At 34.9% G+C, this 11,532-nt stretch overlaps 1 pseudogene; it reads left to right on the top strand.

The window, feature by feature from the left end:
• The first annotated feature begins 8,584 nt into the window (after positions 1-8,584).
• LOC137654137 (uncharacterized) lies at positions 8,585-10,080 on the top strand (annotated as a pseudogene).
• Positions 10,081-11,532: the final 1,452 nt, after the last annotated feature.

Here is an 11,532-nt window from a genome sequence, read left to right as displayed (position 1 = left end):
CAAACGAACCCCCTTCCCTGGTGACGATTGCTCAATGCTCATAGGTCGGAGTCTAGCTGGCTTCACCCTCCCCAAGGCAAATATTTCCTTAGCATTGACTCTTCGTATTATTATAATTTTATTTGATGTTTCATGACCTGATGTCCAACACCTTATAGGTGTTCCCCAGGTAAGCTCTTCAAGAAATCCATTACTCTCGTTATGTGTTCAATCAGTCTTTAGCATATTTACTTCGTTATTTGTAGTTATGAAATTATTGTAAACACCTGGAGAACAAATGTATGAAATATTGTCGTCTTAGTATTTTGTTTTTTAACTTCCACCAGAAGGATCTTATCATAACTACGAGACCTTTAAACCTCGAACATGTGGGGATGGGGGTAGAAGGATATAATCAGGTGGTGGTTAAAGATGATGGTGGAGAGGTGGTAACTGAGTGACCCTAATGTATGTCTTTACGAGGTTCTATAGAGAAATGTATTAAGGAATTAAAATATATCAGTGGGATTATACCTTTCGATCACTATTATCGAAAACGATTGATTTCTTATAGGAATAAGAGATAAGACCTCTTTATCTCTCTAATATATATATATATATATATATATATATATATATATATATATATATATATATACATATATATATATATATATATATATATATATATATATATATATATATATATATATATATATGTCACTAATTATCGCATTTCTTTGAGTGCTATTGGTAATTTCTCTACCCCTCACATTCGAACCATCAAACGATGTCTTGGTTGTTTAAACGTCGGCCACCTTTCAGGGCAAGAAGGGCATGATCTCTCCAAGTCGGGTCTGGCGACACCGGTTTTGTTGCTGGGTGTACATCCAGCAACAAAACCGGTGTCGCCTGGCCAAACCTGACTTGGAGAGATCATGCCCTTCTTGCCCTGAAAGGTAGCCGACGTTAAACAACCGAGACATCGTTAGGATGTTTCGGATGTGAGGAGGAGGGAAATTATCGATACCATTCAAAGAATTGCGATGATGAATGAAATATATATGAAAAGCGAGAGAACTTTTTATTCTTTTAAGAAATTTAATCTAATATTATTTCGAAACTAATTCATCAAGAGATTTTATCATAACTTTTTATTTGAATTTTCCTATCCTATTTCTATATAGAATTTTCTGGAATATTGTTGGAACTGACTATTCATATTAATATTCATCACACGGAAATATCATTCGTTTGCAATTTCCTAAGCAGTTCCTTTCTCTCTCTCTCTCTCTCTCTCTCTCTCTCTCTCTCTCTCTCTCTCTCTCTCTCTCTCTCTCTCTCTCTCTCTCTCTCTCTCCACACACACTTACAATCGTAACACACTATATGTAGGCGCTAATAACGTATCGTTTCAAATAGCACCTACTGGGTCGTCAATCAATAATAAATGGCTTTGGTTCAACATTTCGAGGGTAATGAGGTTTAAAGGTTTAGTTGTTGATTTCAATGTGTTCCTTTGATTTCGGTCATGAGCCAAGTAGCTTGATGTGGCCGGGGTCAGCTTTTGTCACGGGCTACTTGGCTCATGTAGTATTATTTACTATATCAATTATATTAGTTTAAGGTATGAGATTTAAAATATATCATCAGTTAACATAATTTATATTGTTTCAGAAGTGATTTGTGAAAATAAAATATGTGAAATGACATGCAATAAAAGTGTTCATTGGTGCACTATTATAGTGATGGTGTGGTATATAGGATGTAGGGTATAAAAGATAATTTTATTAACACATTGTTTATTCAAATGATCTGATTCGGCGTCAATAACCTTAGGTGTCAGGATGCCAGAAAACTTCTAATCATTCAATCAATCAGTCAAATTATCTGGGCAAGTCGCTCACTTCGAAGCGAACCCCCTTCCCTGGTGACGATTGCTCAATGCTCAAAGGTCAAAGTCAAGCTAGCTTCATCCTACCCAAAGAAAAAGGAAATATTTCCTTAACCTTGACTCTTCGTATTATTACGATTTTTTCCATGATCTGATGTCCAACACCTTATAGGTGTTCCCCAGGCAAGCTCTTAAAAAAAATTCATTACGCTTGATATCTGTTCAATTAGTGTTTTTTTCATATTTACTTCGTTACTTATAGTTTTGAAATAATTGTAAACAACTAGAAAGCAAAATGTATTAAATAATGTCATCTTGGTATTATGTTTTTCCTTTTTTTTTACACCTTCCACCTGAAGGATCTCATCATAACTATGAGACCTTTAAACCTCAAACATGTGGGGATGGATGGGGGTAGAAGGTTATAACCAAGTGGGGGTTAAAGATCATGGTAGAGAGATGGTAATTGGGTGATCGTAATATATGGCTTGCCGAGGTTTGCTTATTAACGTTTATGAAGTGATGATGATGTTGATGATGATGATGATGGTCATACCCTTGTTGATAATAATTAATATCAATGATTCCAACTCGCCATGAAAACGGGCATATATCGTTTTAACGTTATTTATATCATCGTGTAAATTTTGAACGATAATTTTGAGGCTACGGAGTGGGTCCTGGCTCACGAGGTGACACAGCCAAGAACGATAAGCAATCCAAAAGCCAGTGGTCTTGACAGCCAAGTGTTTTCAGCTATTGTATAAGATTACTCATTGGTAAAAAGGATTATTCGTAATAGGCAAGTGTTAGTTGCAGTGGGTTTTTTTATCTATATTGTTTGTTTGGAATAACTGTTATAATGTATGACATTGCGCTCTATAATCCATATATAATATTCATATATATGACAATATTTGTAGAGATGGCAGTAGCAAACAAAGACAACTTTGTTGAGAGTATAACTCAAGGAACCGTATTGTTGGTGAGTGGGAGCGTGGTGTCCCAACCCGAGATATTGCTATCAGCATTGGAGTGTCAACTTGCACAGTCCAGAGGTGAATATAAAGATGGTAGGAAGAAGGAACATTAGCAAATAGACGAAGGATAGGACGAGCTCGAGTAACAACACCATAGCATGACCAACAGATCCTGGTAGTATCCACAGCTAACCCCATGAAAGCATCTGTTGCTAACGCACAAGAACTTCATCTCCCGTGTACTGCACAGACAACTAGATGTCGACTGAGGGAGCACTTGATCAGCTGTCAAAGAACAGCTTGGGGAATGGCACCGTGACACCCGTCTGGCTTTACTCTGCAACATCTAGCTGAAGATTTTGAATATTGAAAAAATTAGATCTTTAGCGATGAAACTTATTTCACGTCAGTTGAGGTTAGAGCAAGGCATGTCTGGCGTCGCATCGGCACAAGATACGATCCAAACAGTATTCAGGAGAGAGTCAGGAGTGGGAGGGTTGGGAGTAAGTTACTGGGGATGGATGTCGAGTTATGGCCCAGGGGAATTGGTTAGAATTAATGGCACCTTCAACAAATGATGTGATGCTGTCAACAGTAAGAGCTATGGCAATCCCCGACGGCGAGCCCATCATATTTGTCCATGACAATAGCCGTATACACACAGCCCACTTTGTGACCGAGTGATTCAGGAGGCACCCTGAAATTCTGGTAAAGGACTGGCCTAACAAAGGTTTTGATATAAACCCTATTGAGAATCTGTGGAGAATAATGAAGCAGGAAAAAGAGATGGGACCAGAACGGACATGTGATGCTACTGACCAATCAGTGAGAGAGGTATGGGAGTCTGTGCGACGCCGACCAAACATTTGCGAACGGCTTGTAGCCTACACGTCTAAACCAGGGTTTAACCCTGGTCTAAATGAGGTGATAGATGACATCGCTATTGACAAGATTATTAATTTGTAACACTTATGAGTATTTCATTTCTTTATATATGCATGGAATATAATGCAAGTTATGCATAGAATAAAACGGTTTCCTTTGTTATCTATTTATTATTTTTACACGGAATATAACATGAAATGTATCCAATTATATTGTTACATATGTTTTTTTTCGTTACATGTAATTTAACATGAAATAAATCAAATTGTTGTTCATTTATTATTTATTATATCCAATATGGCATAAAATGCAACCAATTGAAATGATGGCCATGTTAAAAATATAGATAATGCTGGTAATTCAACTAAATTATGACATATATGCAAATCATATACTAGAAGAGGATATCCTATAGTGTCTTCTCAGTATAGATTAATTGAATATTACCATTGCTAATTTGTAGCCATGATGACCAATAAAAAAAATCGGCTACAAAACTGGGCGTGTAAAAATTGTTATGGGCAGCATATACTGTACATATATAGTACAGGCTAAAGACGCTGCTTGAGCTGGTTTTAGATATTGATACTAATTGGCCAAAGAATCCATAACCCACAAGTTTTGGGAAATTTTGTGGTCTCCGCCATTCCCAAAACAAACCAAAATGCAAGAAAAGTGTAAGATCAATTTTTTTTTTTTTACTTTTATAAAGAAAATATACAGTTTACCATTCCATTTTTACAAATACATATTTATATAAACATATAATTTATATTTTGATATTGGTTTTCTTGATGTGGTTTATAATTCATCATTAGCATATACTAACATTAGTCATATTAATATTTACATAACATAAAGACTAGCTGATAATGCAATAAATCAAGATTACTATAATCCATATACTTTAAACTTCAATTATCATTAAGGAATTTCTCACACTAATTTACTCATTTTTATCCAACTTAACATATTCTTTTGTAAAATGTAAAAGACATTTATCCTCTAGTGACTTGAACAATATAAATCTTGTCTTGAATATTCTACTTTTAATAAAGGAGATCATACTTAACTCATCTGCAGAGGCATTACCTTATGAAGGTACCAGATCCCAATTATAAATTCACTTATTAATAACATTGCTGTGTTTCTCTCTCTTTTAGAATAAACCTGAAAATCCAGTTTTAAAACCTTTAGAAAACTTTGTGTGTGTATTTTACAAATCTTGTTAAAAAATGTTTTAAATGCAATTCACAACTGTTCCTCTAAATCTACAAAAATATACTAAGTGCATAATTGTTTCAGGCTCTCCACAATTACCACACAAACAACTGTCCGTCATGTTCATCATAAATAACCTATTCTTTGAATCTAAGACTTCGTGGCAGGATTTGAACAATATTTCTCTATTTACTGGATCAATCCACTTATTATTCAAATTTTCCCATATTATATTCCAGTTAAACAACGGATAGCTTTCTTCAATACTTGGCAGAACTGATTCACCTCTCAGCATGTGAGAGTAAATGTGTTTTAATTTCAGCAAAGGATAGGTCTTTACCTTTATTACAGAGTGAAATATCGTCATTATTTTGTCATAATATGGAGTGCTAAAAATGGTAGATTCACTAAATCTGTTAAAATCAACAAGATAAGATAGCCTCAGCTTACAATAATATGCAGCTATTTCACATCCCATTAATCTATTGACAATACTTTTGTAAAAGCTGTTGAAAAGCATACAATTGGCTTTCACAGTTAGATTTACAATACCACGTCCTCCTTGACTCTTTAGAAGATACATAGTTTTCCTCTTAATAGTTTGATAATTCCCATTCCAGATATATTTGAAGGTACACTTTTCTATGTATTTACCAATATCAGCTGGAATGGGATATACCTGAGACACATACCATGCCTTTGATAATACAGTTACATTAATTATTACAGTCTTTTGGAATAAAGTTAGTCTTCGTTTATAAAGTGGCCTTATCATTTTTGAAATATTATCCTTGATATTTTCCCAGTTCACCCTTACAGATAGTTCATAATCATTATTATGGATTATACCTAGGATTTTAAAACTGCCTTGTTTCGCTTCTATCCCTGTTTCTGGCCATTCGAGTTTGTCTTTCCACGAGCCAATTCCCACAATGTAAGTTTTCTTTTTATTAAGTTTCGCTCCACTTGCCTTTTCGTACTCATTAATAACCCGTTTAGTTTCCTCAATACCTTCCAACTTATTGACAATAATGGTGCTATCATCTGCAAAGCCAACCACTACAATTTTTAACCCATTCGGAAGATCTGGAGGAAAAAGTTCCCAACCTAACCTTCAGCATTCTATATAATGGTTCTTGCGCTATAACAAATATAATCATCGATAATGGACAACCCTGTCGAATAGACTTGCCTATTAGAAAAGGGTCAGATATATGGCCATTTGTAGAAATACAGCTTTTGGCACCCTTATAAAGCATCCTAATCAAGTTTACAAATTCTAAAGAAAATCCAAGTTTGTATAACGTTCCGAATGGAAAGTCCAGATTTACCATATCGAATGCTTTATACCAATCAAGATTTATCAGGGCAGCTTTCTTGTTTTCATTTTTTTTGGAAGTATATTACACCTCTTAGCAAGGTGTTACAGTTAATAATTGACCTTCCTGGGACAGCACAAAACTGTTCCTCTGATACGAAAAGAGATAGCACTGATTTTAACCTGTTTGCTAAAACCTTCGCTATAATCTTATAATCTACATTTAGCATAGTTATGGGCCTCCAGTTATTAAGATTACACTTATCTCCATTTTTTGGTAAAAGTTTAATGATACCTTTATTTGAGTCTTTCCACATTTTAAAATTAGTAAATGAGAATTTCAGTACTTTCATACGTTCGTTTTTTACAATGCTCCACATAGTTTTGTAGAATTCGACGGCTAATCCATCAACACCAGGACATTTACCATTTTTCATTCCTGATATAGCTTCCCAAACTTCTTTCTCTGTTAATTCAGCCTTCAGGTTTAAGTTCATATCATCATCTATGACACTGTTCATATTTTCAAGAAATTTATATTTCAAATCAAAATCTATAGATTCTTCTTTATACAAATTTTCATAAAATTCTAATACATACCTTTGTATGGACTTTGTGTCTGTTACATATGCACCCTCTTTTACACACAATTTATCGATACTTGTTTTTACATTCTTTTCTTTCCCAAGTAAATATGCAGATATTTTTTCCCCATCAATTCTAGCTCTTACATTGACCCCTTCACATATCTCATTTTCAATTACATTTATTCTGTCTTTAAGTTCCTCTATTTTGTAAATGTTATTACAGTTTTCAGAATGGATCCAATAATTCCGCCTTAATTCTGCTTTCAGCAGATTAAGTAAGCCAAATCTCTCCTGATTTATTGTCTTTGAAACTTTAACAAAAAAGAGTCTAAGCTGATCTTTTGCATAAATCCACCAGTCTAACATAGAATGAAACTGTACATCATCCATCTTTCTTTTCAAATAGCTCCAAATTTGAACAAAGTTTTCTGTCACTACTGTATTTTCAGAATACTTGTATTTAATTTCCAGTATCCCTTGCCAAAGCTAATATCATTGTCCATCTTAATCTTAACCTTAACAGAATTATGATCAGACCAGCTTAATGGAATATTTTCAGATTCACTTACATTATTCTTCAGATCTCTAACGTATATGCGATCAGTCCTAGAACCATACTGATGCATAACATACGTGTATTCTATCAAATGGTTTTTCAAGAGCCACACATCTTTAAGTTGTAAATCAGGATTAGAGCAATCTCTTTTGCTTGTTACGCTGTCCCAATCCCCACCTTTGATCAAGTTTCGTAAATTGTGTCTCATGTAATATAACAAAACATTTAAAAACAGTTCCTCTCTTTCCTTTTTCTTATTTGTCCCTGAAGGGGCATACACATTTATTAATAGAAAATCTGTTCCTTGATATGTACATTTTACACTGATTATTTGGCCCTTTACATGCATCTCCTGATTCAGAACCTTCACTCTCGACTTTTTATTGAAGAGGATAGCAGTGCCTCCCTTCAACAAGACATTTGGATTCAATATTATATCGCAGTGCTTTTCAACATACTCAAGTTGCGAAATATCTTTGCCATTGTATTCTTGCACAAATATTACATCCAAATGATAAAAGTACATAAAATCAATCAATTTACTTTGCATATAAGACATACATAATCCATTAACATTAACAGTTGCTAAATTTAAGTAAATGAAGGTTACAAATATAAGGAAGTAAATCTAAATCATTCATCCAATTTGAAACTTTTATTCACTGGCAATCGATTCATCTCGTCTTCAGAACTACTTTTAGGTTCATCAAACACTGATGTATCTTCGCCCATGTTCGACTCGGAAAGCACACCATTATCCTTTGTTAACCTCAGACGAATGCCTTTGCTTGGTTCGTCACTAATTGTAGCCTGCCATATTTCGGCGTCACTTGTGTTACCAAGGTTGAAAACACTGTCTATTGTAGTTTCCCCACCACAGTCCACATTATTCTCTTCATTTTCTTCACATTCCTGAATTTCACTTATCACCTCTTCGATTGAATCCTCCTTATTTTGTACTACACATAATTGAACGTCTATTTCCTTTCCAATGTCTGTCTCGTCTGCGTGATTTCTGCTTCAACTGTCAAAATAACGAGTCCTTCGTCAGGTGATGCAGGAATTTCCACAAGCCTTCCAGCTCCTTCCTCATCTTGTCTTTCATTGTCCGTTTCCACTTCGTCCATAACCAGTCCTCGTTGCGGTGGTCGTTCTGATGCTTTCATGGCCCAAGCCCGAATTATCGCTCCTAAAGCGGGCCATACATTATCCAACTTGGTTGGACAACAATGTTGGCCAACAATTTCTGCTCTAGAGCATACACTAAGACCAAGTCGTCCAACATTAGTTATAGATGTCGATCTGTATTGAATAACACGCTCTGTGGCATATTATTGTTGTCTTAGAATTTCAAATAAAATAATTACGGAATGGAAGTAGATAAAGAAATACTTTTATGTGGTACAATAATCAGTTTATGTGCAGCTGAGCCCGAAAAAAAGTACGTAAAAAAAGAAAGCATTGGGCAAAACAATGGTTGCTAAATCGCTCACATAATTCTCATGTGAATTTGTTACGTGAACTAAAAGAAACTGCTCCAGATGATTACAAAAATTTCTTGAGAATGGACAATGAAACCTATCAGGAGCTGTTAAGCCTGGTTACGCCTTTCTTGAAAAAAAAGGCTACGAAAATGAGGGATGACGTGATAACAGTACACCAAAAGCTGTCAACAACTTTACGATTTTTAGCGACCGGTCAATCATATGAGGATTTAAAGTTTTTGACGAGAATTGCTCCCCAAACTATAGGTCAGTTTATTTTACCTACTTGCAATGCTATAGTTAGTGTGCTAAACAAGAAAATAATTAAAACTCCAACTACTAAAGATGAATGGAAAGAACTATCTACGTCCTTTGAAAGAAAGTGGAATTTTCCACACTGTATTGGAGCGGTAGACGGTAAACATGTCAACATAAAAAAAACCAGCAAATTCAGGTTCATACTATTATAATTATAAAAAAAAAAAAACATTCAGCATTGTCTTGTTTGGCATTGCAAAGGCCAACTATGAATTCATATATGTTGAGGCTGGAGCAAATGGAAGAGCATCAGATGGAGGAGTTCATTCTAACAGCAAATTCTTTGAACAACTTGAAAACGATGACATTACATTTCCAGATTCAGAGGATTTACCTGTAGGAAATTATGGGAAAATGACGTATGTCATGGTAGGAGACGATGCATTTGCCCTCTCTGAAAATCTAATGAAACCCTTCACTGGTCAGCTAACAGATGAACAAAGAATCTATTGCTATAGATTATCTCGAGCAAGACGAATTATTGAAAATTGCTTTGGGATTCTAGCTAGCAGGTTTCGGATTTTATTTACTACTATATATTTAGCACCTGAAAAAGCTGCACGAATCACATTGGCATGCTGCTATCTACACAATTATATCTTGAAAAAGAATAGACAGTTATATTTTCAAGGCGCTGATAAAGAAAATATAGATACTGCAACTGTACAGGAGGGTTCTTGGAGATCTGATCCGCAACAACTAGTCCCATTACAACCATCTCAGAAAAGAAATTCTACCACATGTGCTAAGCAAGTAAGGAACAAGTTTTGTCAGTATTTCTATACTGATGGTGCAGTCTCATGGCAGTGGAAAATGTTAGGATTACAACAACCTTCTGCAAGGGTAGAACAGCAATAAAACACCAAAAACTGATAAAGTTTATTACCATTAGTAATATACTTTATAAAAATGTATTAACTGAATATTACATTCTTAATAAAAATTACAGATTTCCTTTAAACAATGAAAAATGAAAATAAAATATTGTACCTTATGAATGTATATGCATCCTTGAAGTTGTATCTAGGTATACTACAACATTATAAAAATACATAAACTAAATATTACATTGTTCAAAAACGTTTCCTTTAAATAATGCAAACTAAAAATAAACTACTGTACCAAATGAATGTATTTTTATCCTTGAAGTTTAATATAGGTATTCTACAACTATTTTAAAGAATAATTCGGGTCTTGAAGAAGTTCAGTTATTACTAGTATATTGACTCCCTTGGCTTATGTCAGTCGAGACATTTTCATTGGATAAATGATAAGTGCATACAGGTTGGGTTGAAAATGTCAATGGGGTTGATGCACGAGTACTTGACCTACTGGACGATAGTGACACAGAATCCAATGTTAACTGGTTTAATTGGCCCATTATAAGAATCTCATCAATAGCTTTTTTTGCATACAACTTTTGTGTCTCGTTCAGCTTTCTGTAGGATACCGCCCAGCTATCCGCATAGATTGCGGCTTCGTCCTTCATGAGTTTCTGCTCTTTTATGAAATCTAAATGTTCGACAACTTTTTGCAAATAGTGATCTTTAGTTGTATCATGAGTAGTCCGCATTTTTCTGTTGGCACCTGCTGTATTTCCAATTCCCTGGTCATCGCTCTCATCCAAATTACTATCTCCAGGTATCTGGATTTCTTGATCTCCTAAAAAATCATGCAGCAAATCGAAATACCATAAACTTGGTTCGTCCATGTCATCACCGCCCGCACCAGACTTTTCAGACTTTTCCTTCATTTTCAATTCCCCCCTATAACAAGTTCTCATATTGTTTATTTTTCTTTTTTTTAAATCATCTAGAGTGGCATTGCTAACTATTTCCTTAAAGTTATTCAACAGTACTTCCCATGCTTTATTTCGTTTGTTTTTATCTTTATATTCTTCGCTTTTCACTTTCCAAATCGCAGGTAAACTTCTGTATGTATCAATGAAACTTCTCCACTGTTCAGTGTCATTTATATTTGCCATCACGTCTATTTAACACTTTTATAAAACAGCTATTTCCAAAAGAACGTGTCTTTAAAGCAAGGACTACTCGCAGTCAAACTAGGCTTCCAACTGATGTTGGTTGTGAAGTTTTACAACAAGCGCACACACTGTCAGAATTAGGCCACGCCCCCTTAAAATCAAAGCTGCTTTGATTCTCTCCAACCAAACCAACCAACCAAAATCTTGTTGTACAACCTGCCCATACACTGTCCAACATTTCATACAACCCAACCAAGTTGTACAACAAGTTGGATAATGTAACGCCAGCTTTACTTCTAGCCCCTTTCTCTCTTTTCCATTTGCCG

Source organism: Palaemon carinicauda, chromosome 15, assembly GCF_036898095.1.
Source record: "Palaemon carinicauda isolate YSFRI2023 chromosome 15, ASM3689809v2, whole genome shotgun sequence".
In the NCBI taxonomy this organism is placed as follows: domain Eukaryota; kingdom Metazoa; phylum Arthropoda; class Malacostraca; order Decapoda; family Palaemonidae; genus Palaemon; species Palaemon carinicauda.
The sequence above is the reverse complement of the archived record's forward strand: the minus strand, read 5'-3'. Positions and strand labels throughout refer to the sequence as shown.